At 36.3% G+C, this 11,387-nt stretch overlaps 1 long non-coding RNA gene across 3 annotated transcripts in view; it reads right to left on the bottom strand.

The window, feature by feature from the left end:
- Positions 1–215: 215 nt before the first annotated feature.
- Positions 216–11,387, bottom strand: part of LOC114231016 (uncharacterized) — a 152,925-nt gene continuing 141,753 nt past the window's right edge. For all 3 annotated transcript variants that reach the window (XR_008557663.1, XR_008557662.1, XR_003616993.2), the window contains 3 exons: positions 11,054–11,145; positions 1,641–1,738; positions 216–300 (listed from right to left, as the gene is read on the bottom strand). This is a non-coding gene — a long non-coding RNA (uncharacterized LOC114231016). The remainder of the gene's footprint in view (positions 301–1,640; positions 1,739–11,053; positions 11,146–11,387) is intronic.

The following is an 11,387-nucleotide window of genomic DNA, read 5'->3' as shown; positions in this document are numbered from 1 at the left end:
AAGGCTTAGAACACTAGGTAGCATAGTGTTGGAGGTTTTATACCTTTTCTAGTACTATAACACATTACTATATTCATAACTCATAATGGAATTCACGTAGAAAGTAGACACTCAAACCTATGTGCTTGCTGAAAAATGTCACTGATCACACTCCACTGTGTGGTTAGTGGGTTGTCTTTCAAAGACCTAAAATTTCTAGAGATTAAATCATAACATTGGGTACAAATATGTTTTATTTGGGAAGTAGGGAATGATCCATACAGCTTGAAATCAGAAATAAAAACAAAGCTGAAATGACACCTGTTGGAATAAATAAATCTAGAGTTAGGCATCTGACATCATAAATTGGCAGCAGACTACTGATTAATATTTGCAACTGTGGGTCATCATAATCTGAGTTATGCTTTCAGAAATAATTCTGCAATTTGTGTGTATGACAAATTGAAGAGGAACACTACTAAAGTAGTGATGCTGATTGGAGAAGATGGCAAATTTTATTCACAACGTCAGGAAGAACTAAACTTCTGATGGCAGTAGGAATAGAGTTTGATCTCTGAGTAGGAAGATTAAAGTGGATTTGAAGTGCTGGAACGCTGGCCATTGTATGGAGATAGGATTTTTCGTTCAGAGACAAAGTAAATGAAGGCATTTTTCCATCTTCTCTCTCTGCCATAAGTTCCTTCAGAGTCCAAATAGTGATCATGCCCTTGTTTAGTAAAAGCTTCTATGGCATTTCCAACTCCATATGATGGACTTATTAGTAGAATTTATCACTATATTTTCTGTAGATTTTTATCAATAGATACATACTGATTGGATGAGACAACATAATGACATGAGTGAGAATAATTAATTAGCCTTCTTATACGTATCAGTAAATTTTTGAATATTTATATTAGCTTTGCTATTTTATTTATTTAATATTAATTTATATTTAAATAAATATTGTTTTCATTCTATTATCTCCTTCTTAAAGTCATAAAGACTTAAAAAAAACATGATGGATTATTGCTGAACATAACAACCAAAGACCTTGGAAATTATAAAAATGTTTCTAGCATCCCTAATATCAGGAAATCTTTTTACAATATTCATATTGGTTTTGATGTAAATAGATTTTGCCTTAGTACAATTTAAAAATGGAATGATATGGAAACTAAAAGGTGCATAGACTAAGGCCATTAAAGCCTCTATATTGTTCATTAAAATGGTAGTAGCCATGTTGTCTCTAGTCTTTCTGCCCGAAGGTAAAGAATTCAGCCAGCTAGAAAACCAAGCAACACACCTCAAGTAATGAACTTATTCAAAGTGATCACATACTTAAACCAAATGCAACCGTGTAATTGGCTTGCTTTTAATTCTTCTGAGAAAGACATTATTGCTTTCAGAGTTAAAGTTATATCCAATATTAAATATTATTCTGCAATAATAAATAAAACATCCACTAGCTATCAGTCAGGAGTGAGTAGTAAACCACTGAGTCTATCTCTATAAACATGAAGTTATTAAACATAAAAAGCAACTACCAGATGTAGATTATAAAAAATTTATAAAAACCTTATGTTTTATAGCTGCATGTGCATCCTATTATTGGATGGCGCCATTAGACCCTGGAATACAATATTTAAAATAATACTTACAGTATATTACATGGTTTGTTCCCGGGAATAAGGGAAAAGTATGAAATGGCAATATCAAATTGGTTTTCAGGTATATCCATGGGCCTCCCCAGAGTCACCTACAATACAAAGTTTAATAGATTAAACACACTTCTCTCAAAGAGGTTAGCAAACTGAATGTATGACTTGAAATTTAGACAAGGCTTTGCAAGGAACCTCATGCTACCCTCTCCCAAAAGCTCCTAAGATCCCAGCCCACAGTTGCTGACTCAGAAATGAGCTCAAGATTGGAAAGAAAGCTTACCTGGGATGTTTGAACTAGACATAATAATAATAACAACAACAACAACAGCAGCAGCAGCAGCAATAGAATACAGTGATTCATTTCTGGTGGCTAAAATGTGAAATTTTTCTTTCCTGTGCATTGGTTCTCCAATTTCTGCCATGCAGAGGAGAATAAAGCTGGCACACAAAGAATTTCACAAATGATTAATAGAGGGGAAAATGTCAGCCCACATTTAAGTCCGTGGTTTTAGTTTTCCGTTATCCAGCCCCTTTTGCTGGATAACGCAAAACTAAGACTTTTGCTCTACTTATTTCCAATGAACCAGGATTCTTCCAATAAGCTTCCTTTTGGCCACAACTTGTAAAGGTTAGCTTCTTTAATTTCCAAGCCACAAATCCTCCGTGTTTAATTAACTTAACGATTATTTTTGCATTTGATATTTATGAAATATAAATTATGTAGAATACCTTATGATACTATAGATGCACACTTGGAAAGACAGCACTAAAGACTGCTTCATAGAATGTACATTCTAGGGAAGAACAAGCCATTTAAAAATGATGAATTGTTCTATTACGATTTTGATGAGTGTGATGGCAGAGAGAGCACTGGGTTCTGAGAATGCATGTGAACCATTTCTGGAAAGCCAGGGAGGCTTCATGGAGGAAGTGCTATTTAAGCAGAGTTTGGAAGTCTGTTTTTATTTCTTGGAACAATTCTTCTATCTCCAACCCACTCCAAAATATATTTAGAATAGAAAACTGCTCTTATACCCTTCCTCATTTTCCCCCCCAATTCTATTGATTCCCTTGCTTAAGACATAACTTTTTATTCAGGTGTCTAATGCTTATGATTAAAAAGTCAAGCTTTGAAATCATGAGTCTTTTTGTTGTTCTAAATGTATGACACTTGTATTTCAAAAGTCATGTGGCTGTCAGGATGCCTTCTATTATGAATATAAAAAGACTAATAAAAAACTAAAAATAAAAAAAGAACTTTTTTTTTAAGTCATAACAAGCTTTAACACTGATAACATAGCAGATAGAAAGGTATCTTTTGATAGAAAGGAGAGGCTAGAGTGAAATTGAAAGGAAAAGAGGTACAGGAAACACCTACTACAATCCTTTCAGATATTAATGTAAAAGGCAGCTATGGTGCATCATTGAATACCCAAGAGGAAGTAACGAGCTCTCTGCTTCTGTAAAAATGTGGCATTTTTGCTTAAATCTGAACAATGCAGGAATTATCTGTAATAAGCAAAGAGGTAGAGTTTGGGGAAGGCAACACATTCAGAAAGTATAAGATCAGGTATGGTAAAGAAGGAAAACATTTTTCCCTCCAAGAAACCTGCAAACAGTTTAGTCAGAGCACAAAAAGTGAGGAGTCAGCTACCACAAAAGAGATCACTGAGATGGTACCAGGCTTGGAGGCAGGTACAATGCGAAATAATTTATGTTTAATCCTAAAGATAATGGAAATCCAGGTACAAATTATGCAATTTTTTTGTGAGATCATGTGAGTACCACCACTAGGAGCCTGCACTCCAAGAATCATGGTAGGATGTTACCTTCTTCATGTGTATGTACCCATTGACCTTCAGATCAATTATTTCTTCATAATGCTGCTGCAGAGAAAGTTTTACAAATTTGTGAAATGTCTATATCGGTCCCTGTATCAGCTGACCACTTTGAAATTAATAATATTTGAGACACTGTGTTTCATTTGTGCCGGTGTGATGGAAAAAAGCAAGCCGCCCTTTATACTCTGTGTACATGGATACTCTTTCCTGAAGGTCTCAGCTTTATATAATACTAGAGGCCCGATGCACGAATTCGTGCACAGGTGGGGTCCCTTGGCCTGGCCGGTGATCAGGGCCGATCAGGGCCATCTTGCCTAGTCCTGATAGGACTGATTGTGCCAGCCGCCTCGGTGTGAGGGGGTAGGGAGGGACAACTGTGGGAGGTTGGCCAGCTGCTAGAGGTTGGCTGTGGAAGCGCACTAACCACCAGGGGGCAGCTCCTGCATTGAGTGTCTGCCCCCTGGTGGTCAGTGCACATCATAGCTACTGGCTGGTCATCCGGTCATCTGGTTGTCATAGTCGCTCAGGCTGTTATATATATAGATATGTTTTGATGACTCCCATCTGTGTTTTAACTCCTATATGCTGCCATTGCTATACTAGAACAACCTCATTTAATTGTGCATGTGTGTGATTGTGTGAGTGCTGGTGGCTTCTCTAGAAATATTTCTAAAAGCTCAGAAGGGAAATACTTGAAGTGATATCATATAGGAGTAAAGAATGAACTATTGTCATGTCACCTTTTATGGTTGGCAATATAGAAAAAATGGCAGGTCTGTATCATTAAAAGGAGGAAGAGAAATGATACTGTACTTCAAAAATAAAATAAATAAAAACATAGTTTCCAAAGCATAAGAATGTAGGCATATTTAATTTTTCATGAGAGCAATTTCAGAGAAATGCTATTATGTGTAGCTGAAGTAATTTTTATGAGCATAAAACACCCTAACATATTTAAAAATATTACTGCCCATTGGCATTAATAAATTAGGAACCAAAATGAAGTGCCCATTGGGAAGACATTTAGAATTTGGATGCTAAACTTTAACTTATGATATGGAAAAAGTCAAATGATACATTAATTAAATTAATATCTGGCCCTACACTAGGGGGAAGGAGCAGAGGAGAAATGATAAATATTAACATAAATGTTAGAAATGTAGCTCTGCATGAAAATAAGTATTTTTACCAAATTAAAAAAAATGACAAAAGATAACATCAAAATTTAACTTTAGGGACTAAAGTTATTCAATTTAATTTTATTTCTGTAATATAAATTGTAAATTAATTCAATAAAGATAATATTTAAAAAAATAATTCTACCCTCCAATATGAAATTTTAGGTTCTGAATCATTTCAAGAGAATGAAATGGAAGTGTTTATTTTAGTATTTTGGCAAATCATATATAAGCTTAAGTAAAATTTAGTTTTATTATTTACATAAAATTATCTGATTTGTTTTCATTTTATGAACAGACGTATAACATGTATATGGTACCACTTTAGAGACACAAAAATGAATCCTCTTGTTGCCTGCTCCAATCTTGTCTACATTTTAAGTAACAATAAGCCATACTAACACATTCTTTTCTTTAATGTAAAGTAAGGATGTGAAATTACATTTTATCAAAGTAATATCATCATGCAATTCAGTGGGAGAAGTTCCCAAAGAAAAAATTGGAAAATCTTACAGCGTGTTTAAAGACAACTTTTATACAAGAAGTAAAGAAGCTCTGTTTCAATTCCCCAACTTCAGACCAAAGTGGCCAAGTTTTCAGAAGTTCACTGGCACCCATTTTAAAACTTGATTAAATCTCTTACAGGCTGCCATCACAATTGTGGCCAATGTTATAGTCATCTCAAGGCTTCCCTTGGGGAGAATTCCCTTCTAAGCTCACTTATATGGTTGTTGGCCTGATTTTGTTCCTCCTGGTCTCTTGGACTCTAGGACTCAATTGTTGGCTGGTCTACATGTTAGCTGAAGGCTGCCCTAAGTTCCCTCCATAAGTCACCCCCATACTATGACAGCTGGCTTCATTGAATGGATCCCATGAGAGAGTGAGTGAAAGCCAATAAAATGGCAATGATTTCTATCACCTCTGTCATATTTTCTTTTTGTAAAGTTAATCCTCACTGGAGGATATTTTTCCATTGATTTTTAAAGAGAATGGAAGGGAGGAGGAGAGACAGAGAGAGAGAGAAACATCGATGTAAGAGAGACACATTGATTGGTTGCCTCCTGCACGTGCTGTGACCAGGGCCAGGGATTGAGCAACCGAGATATGTGCCCTTGACCAGAATTGAACCCAGGACCCTTCAGTCTGAGGGCTGATGCTCTCTTCACTGAGCCAAACCGGTTAGGGCTGTCATATTTTCTTTTTTAAAAGTGAATCATTGGGTTTAGCTTACACTCAATGGGAAGAAAGTATGCAAAAGTGAATACTAGGAAGCAGAAATCTTTGAGGGGTACCCACAAAGTGTGCCAACCACAAGGGGTGTGTAAATATATTCCTGCCAAAAACATTTTTTTCCCAAACTTCTATGAGTAAAAAAGCTTGGTCCCCATGAGACATCTGAAAGAACTCTTACAGTAGTAAACACTAGGAAACTGCATTCTTTGGCCAACTAAATGCCACATACTATTCTTCCTCAAATAACATATTGATGTGTACAGGACATGGGAAGCTCATAATCACAGCCTGCCAAAAATAAAGGAACATTACAATGGTAGTTGTATGATAAACAGATCCTATTCAATATTATAGAGTGCTATAAATCAAGAAGTTCTGACCAGTTACTTAAACACAAATTTTATTCCTCGGCTGCATTTATATTGATTCCCAGAGATTTCACCTTGCTTGCTTTTATCTGGATTTTCACATAATGTAGGTGAAAAGGAGAAAATAACATATATCACTGTTAATTGTCCACACTCAAAGAAAACACAGTAATGAGAACACATACTTAGATGGAGACTCTATCTTAAAAATTCAATGCATTTAATAGTACCTCACACACTAATGCATACAGGCAAGCCAAATCAAAAATAAGAATGACTATTCAAGAAAGATTCTTTAATACTTACCGAACTGCTGTTACATGAATTTTTAGAAAATGCAGAAAGATATGGAACATTATTCTTCCTATGCTGAGTGATTCATTAATGTTCAACTACCTTAGATGATACTGTGACTATCCATGCACGTTATTGGAAAAATGTAGCCCTGGAGAGTTAAACAAATGTAATGCAGGGAATAATGTCGGCCCAGGAGGGAAATGTATGACCTACTCACTATATTAACTTTGTATTGTCTTTGCTTCTATGATTGGTTAAGAAAACCTATAAAAATAGTTATTAATATTTTAGAAAAATTTTGGATAGGCTATTGTTCTGCATTTATATATGAAACCAAGCAGACTACTACACTTTACATTCAAGGGTTATATTACACTGGGCCATTTACACAATGTATGTTCTTTGAATTTGAAATATGATTGCACTTGAATATAAAGTATTTTAAGAGAAGGTTGTCCACTTTAGTTGTGACAGTAAATAAATAGATATATAAATTATTATTGACTATCTACTATGTTCCAAGTATAATTAGGTGACACAAAAATCTGCAACTTTCTTCAGAATTACATTAAGTCAAATTTGTAGATCATTTTAGCATGTAGAAATAAATTTCACATCTGAAAGGAAGTTATTATCTTCCATATATCTCTTTGAAGTAGCAACTTCAAGACTATCCAACTTATAACGTGACATAACTAAAAAATTCTGAGCTCTGTTTTATTCCTCTAAGCACGTTTTTATCAAAGTATGCTTCCATTCCACCCAAGTGTGTAGAATGGTGTTCCTTTGCCCATCATCCATGGATTACCTGATTAGAATCACCTGGACGATGTGTTAGCATGCATATTCTGGCCACAGACATAACCATTCTGAATGAAATCTCCAAGGGGAAGCCAGAAAATCCCTATTTTCACCAATTTCCATGAGATTATTACCTCCAGTAAAGCAGAGAATCACTTATCCTAGCTGTGCAGATGGGTACATCTCAGCTACAGAGATGAACTTTCATTTGTGAAACTAATAGTGAGGGCTTGAAAGAAATGGGTTATAATCACCAGAAGACTGGAGAGTGGTAAATTGTCCTAAAAAGCATTTTGCTTTTCAATAACAATTACTGAAAGTTTATTATGTGTCAGGCATTGTACTGGCACTTTACATACAGTATCTAACTGAAATCTTCTATGAAAGAGAAATTTTGAATTCCCAATTTATAAAGAAACCAAGACTGGGATAATGTATTGACCTAAGATTACACATACATCATAGGAAACATTCAAACCCATGTCAGTCTCATTACTTCTAAGTTACCTCAGAGAGAACAATGTGGTCTGCAGTGGTTAAAGAAAGTGTCCCTGGGAAATGCAACTCATTGGGGCTTTGGTATACAGTGAAGTGGCACTCAAAATAGCCACTGAAGAATAACTGGAGTTTAAATAAGTGTGATAAAGATGAGAGCGCGTCCCTGCTTTGACCAAGAATGCAAGTAAATCCTAAAGTTGGACATAACTGAGATGCACATGGCACCAAATACTGAAGTGTAGAGCAGTAGGTCAAGTTCCTTCCCAGAAGACTGAATATTCCTCTGGTAGACCAGAGGTGACAATTTTTACTCCCATCAATGTGAGGAAAGGAACATTTTATTTATGTGATGGTATTTGATGGAATCTTTATTCTGCACCTATGTATTGTTATAACTGAAACATTTAAAGCAATTGATCTCTCTGTTCTTGAAACTTTCTTCACTTTGGAGTTGAGAGATCTTGGTCCATTTAATTTCCTTTCATTGCGTTTTATCAATCACTTTGTCTCATTTGTCCTTCTTTGCTTAGTCTGGAAAGGGGGTTTGTTCTGCCTATTGTCCAAATAAGGACTATAATTTCTGGCGGGGGTTTCTTAAATTAGTGTCCAAAATTTTCAGGGTTACCATGGCTTAACAGTAACTGGTGGATGCCAGTGCAATCTGTATAGTTATTCATTCCTTGTTTTATGCTGGCAGTGTCTGAATTTTATTTAAATTTTAACAGGGCTCCATATGGATCATCCTAAGTCCTTAATGAAAAGTCAATTTCCCTTCTAATAGATTGATTTAAGAATGGAGATATGAATCAATCCTAGCAATTACACATTAGATGAAATTGTCTGGAGGAAGGAAAGAATGGTTCTAGGGAAGGATTATTCCCTGGTCAAAAAAGACACACATAGAAAAATCACCATTTCTTTAGCTGGACATTTTCAGCTCCGGATGCTATTCTGGGAACTGATGCATCCATCTTGTGTCTGTTAAGAGGACTAGACCAAGTGCAAAATGACGTGCCAAGAATGGCAGACAAGAAAGGCAAAATGTACTAATGCCATTGTGATATTTTGAGGAGTCATATCACTATCCTTGGAACTTACTTAATTATATGTGTGTGATGATGAATTTTTATTATTTAAATTATTTTAATTTAGTGTTTTCTTTTACTTGCAACCAAAGGCATCTTCACAAATTCTAGTGGAAAAAGAGACTTACACAACCTTGAAACTGTGAAATTTTGTACATGGTTCTGGGACTAGAATGTGTAGCTTATATGAGATTTGTAAAACTATGTAATAGCAATAAGTTCCTAAAATGTACAGATGGACATATTGATGACTTGTAAAAGAGCATCCTCTGTATTATGTTCATTAACCTCACTCATACTTCAGTAAAGCAATCATTTCTCTGTTACCTAAATAAAATTTGATCATGTTATTCCACTGCTTTAACCTCTATTCCAATCTCCAAAGGTATTTGCCTTTAGGAGAGAAAACAAGTCACATTGCCTACAATTTTAATTTTGCTATTTCTTTATAACAAGCTTATTGAATTACTCTAATCCTTCAAAAAATCAATAGAAAATGCACGCAAAGCTTCTTGAGTGATGTACTTGTCATGAATAAAGAAGTAAAAACATAGAGGGGTGACCAGGCTGAACCACATCAGCCTTTCAGCTTCTGTGGATGGAGCAGTGTTCCATTAAGGGTGTGTGTCTAGGAATACCAGGTGCTGGCCATGGCAGGAGGCTTGCCAGAACTGGGAGAGTCAAAGAGAAGCAGAAGATACTGAACAGTAACCAAGAAGAAGGAACATCAAGAAATAGTGTCTCCTGGAGAGCATGATGCTAAGTGAAATAAGTCAGTCAGAGAAAGATAAATATCACATAATCTCACTCATTTGTGGAATATAATGAACAACATAAACTGATGAACAAAAACAGATCCAGAGACAGAGAAGCATTGATCAGACTGTCAAACCTCTGAGGGAAGGCAGAGGAGGGGAGGGGGGAGGGGGAGAGATCAACCAAAGGACTTATATGCATGCATATAAGCATAACCAATGGACACAGACACACAGACAACAGGGGGGTGAGGGCATGAGCGCAGAGGTTGGGGGTGGGGGGGCAATGGGGACATAAGGTCACATGCGTAATACATTGATCAATAAATAAAAATAAATAAAAATATGCCCTGACTGGTTTGGCTCAGTGGATAGAGTGTCAGCCTGTGGACTGAAAGGTCCCAGGTTCGATTCCGGTCAAGGGCATGTACCTTGGCTGCGGGCACATCCCCAGTAGGGGGTGTGCAGGAGGCAACTAATCGATGTTTCTCTCTCATTGATTTCTCTAACTCTCTATCTCTTTCCCTTCCTCTCTGTAAAAAAATCAATAAAATATTTTTTAAAAATAATAATAAAAATAAATAAATAAAAGCACAGCACAGGGATTCCTGGGGTGGTGGAATTGCTCTGGATTGTCTTAATGCCAATATCCTGGTTGTGATATGGTGCCATAATTTTGCAAATGTTACCATTGGGGGGAAATGGGTAAATAGTACCTGGGGTTCCTCTGTAATATTTTTTATAATTGCATGTGAATCTATACTTTTCTCAAAAGAAAGTTTAATTACAAATAAATAAAAAATACCAAAAGTTCTGGATTCTGATCCTATATCCAGATGAATTTTAAAAAGACAGTAATTACTCAGCCTCCATTTACTCATTTGTAAAATAATAAATTAAGTGTGTACTATATCCTGGAATTGGCAAGTAAAGAGAAAATGTTTAAGGAAAAAAAAAAGAAATAGTATCTTTCAATTATGGAATAAGGAAGACTAACACAGGAATGGGAAGGAAAAGGACAGGCAAAGCTACACATTATCTTTTGAAACTCAGATGATGAACTGATTTAACTCTCATTTATTCACAAAAATCCTTCAGAGCAGTGGCTGATTGAATGGAGGGAGGAAGGGAGAGCCATCTATCTGTCTGCTCCCTCTTCATTGTGGTAGGAACAAAATCCTTTTCAGGTTCAGCATCCTCAGTGTATTCCTGTGGAAGGAACTAAAAGGAATGTGTGTTGCCACTTTATGGGCAAAACTTGTGGTTCTTCTTCTGCTGATCAACACTGCTTCTCTGGAAGATACCATTCAGATATGAATGCTCTGTTTGTGAAAGATGCTTAAGCATTGGGTACCTTAGTGGGTGCTTGCCTTCTCTCTGCTTCTCCACCGAAGGTTGTATAGATTCTCCTTGTCCATAGCCAAGTCTCATTACTTCTCTAAGGATCTATAATAATAAAAGCATAATATGCTAATTAGACCGGACAGTCAAACAACCTTCTGGACGTCCTTCCAGATGACCTTCCAGACGAAGCTGCAGCTGTGAGGGCCGAGCCCCTTGCATGAATTTTGTGCATTGGGCCTCTAGTCTATACTAATAAAAGGGTAATATGCTAATTAGAGTGAATGTCTTCTAGCCGTCTTTCCAGATAAAGCTGCAGTGGCTGCGAGGGCTGAGGCTCAGGCAGC

Source organism: Eptesicus fuscus, chromosome 2 (assembly GCF_027574615.1).
Source record: "Eptesicus fuscus isolate TK198812 chromosome 2, DD_ASM_mEF_20220401, whole genome shotgun sequence".
In the NCBI taxonomy this organism is placed as follows: domain Eukaryota; kingdom Metazoa; phylum Chordata; class Mammalia; order Chiroptera; family Vespertilionidae; genus Eptesicus; species Eptesicus fuscus.
The sequence above is the reverse complement of the archived record's forward strand: the minus strand, read 5'-3'. Positions and strand labels throughout refer to the sequence as shown.